Here is a 2,266-nt window from a genome sequence, read left to right as displayed (position 1 = left end):
TAGTAGTGGCGGTTTGGGGTTTGCAGCTGGATGCCTCCAGCTTTGTTCTCCTTTTGACTTAGGATTGGCGGTGATGCGGGCTATTCTTTTGGTTCCATGAACTTTAGAGGTTTCCACCCTGTGAAGAAACTCATTGGTAGCTTGATGGGGATGGTATCGACTCATAAATAACCTTGGGCAGTGGCCATTACCTATATTGATTCTTCCTATCCATGCATGGTATGCTCTTTCCATTTGTTTGTGTCCTTTTACCTCACTGAGCAGTGGTTTGTAGTTCTCCTTGAAGAGTCCTTTACATCCCCTTTGAAGTTGATTCCTAGGTGTCTTCCCTTTGAAGCAATTGTGAATGGAAGTTCATTCACATTTGCTATTCTCTGTTTGTCTTTACAGCCATTGTACTGAATGCTTGTGATTTTTGCACATTAATTTTGTATCCTGAGACTTTGTTGAAGTGTTTATCAGCTTAAGGAGATTTTTGTATTGAGACAATGGGTTTTCTAAATATACAATCATGTCATCTGCAAACAGGACAATTTGACTTCTTTCTTTTTCCTAACTAAATACCCTTGATTTCCTTCTGCCCACCGCTGTTCTAGCCAGAACTTCCCAACACTGCTGAACAGGAGATGTGGGTGAGAGGGCATCCCTGTCTTGTGCCAGTTTTCAAAGGGAATTTTTCCAGTTTTTGCCCATATCCGCATGATATTGGCTGTGGGTTTGTCATAAATAGTCTTATGATGGAGGCACGCTCCAAGCAATCGAATTTATTGAGCTGCTTTTAGCAATGCTGAATTTTGTCAAAAGCCTTCTGCATCTATTGAGAGAGAATCATGGTTCTTTGTCTTTGGTTCTGTTTATATGCTGGATTATGTTTATTTGATTTGCTATCGTGAACTGTTTCTCCTGCATCCTAGGGATGAAGCCCACTTTGATCGGTGGATAAGCTTTGATGCTGCTGAACTGCCTTACAGTATTTTCAAGGTTTGAGATTTCGCAACATGTTCATCACATATTGGTCTAAAATCTCTTTTTGTTGTGTTCTGCTTGTGGCTTTGGTGCATCAGGATGATGTTGGCCTGATAAAATGAGTTAGTGACTTTTCTATTGATTTAATTTTCAGAAGCACGGTGCACCAGCTCCTCCTTTGTGCCTCTTGGTAGAATTGTAGCTGTGAATCCATCTGGTCCTGAACCCAAACCATCAGTACAGACTGGATTAAGAAATGTGGCACATATACACCATGGAATACTATGCAGCCATAAAAGGATGAGTTTGTGTCCTTTGTAGGGACATGATGCAGCTGGAAACCATCATTCTTAGCAAACTATCACAAGAACAGAAAACCAAACACCGCGATGTTCACCGCGAGGTGGGAACGAATGAGATCACTTGACTGAAGAGGAACATCACACACCGGGTGCCACCGCGGGAGGGGAGGGGGGAGGGATTGCATTGGAGTTATATCTGATGTAAATGATGAGTTGATGAGGCTGACGAGTTGATGGGTGCACAGCAACATGACACAAGTATACATATATGTAACCTGCACTATGCAATACAAAAAATTCTAGAACTTAAAGTATAATAATAATAAAAAATAAATAAATAAATAAATAAATAATAAATAAATAAATAAATAATTTGTCATATTTGGTCACAGGTAGCCCTTACAATTCTTGCATATGAGAATTTAGATCCCTTTGGATTTTCATCAATATGGCTCTTTATTAAAATGAATAAGCTTATTGAGTATTAGAAAACAAGTATACCATTATTATTTTCCACAGATTTACTCTGGGGTAATGTTTGCATACTGACCACATGCTTTTTCTTCTCTTGTTTTGTATTCTGTTCCTGCATTTCCGATATTTCTTTCAGCACGTTTTTCTGATCCAAGGTATTTGCTTTGTATTCCATATCGGAAACTGTTTTATCCATAGGAAAGGAAAATCAGCCTTTAGCAATACATCGGTATTATTTCATGGAGATGCTGGCGCCGTTGTTTTCCTGACAGGAGAGTAGGCTCCGGGACCCTGTTTAATGCAATCAGGGAGGAGTTCATGAACCGTTTGAATTGAAATGAAAAACCATAATGACGACATTTATAACATGTCACATTAGATTTGCTTGGTGTATATGTCTCTCTCTGGAATAATAGTGACTTATGCAAATTGTTTCTCACTGCAATTTATATCAGTGTAAAGATGCCACCAGATATATGGAGAATTTTATTTGCTTCAAACTGACTGTCTATGTAATTGTATTT

This window comes from Papio anubis, unplaced genomic scaffold, assembly GCF_008728515.1.
Source record: "Papio anubis isolate 15944 unplaced genomic scaffold, Panubis1.0 scaffold382, whole genome shotgun sequence".
Lineage (NCBI taxonomy): Eukaryota > Metazoa > Chordata > Mammalia > Primates > Cercopithecidae > Papio > Papio anubis.
The sequence above is the reverse complement of the archived record's forward strand: the minus strand, read 5'-3'. Positions refer to the sequence as shown.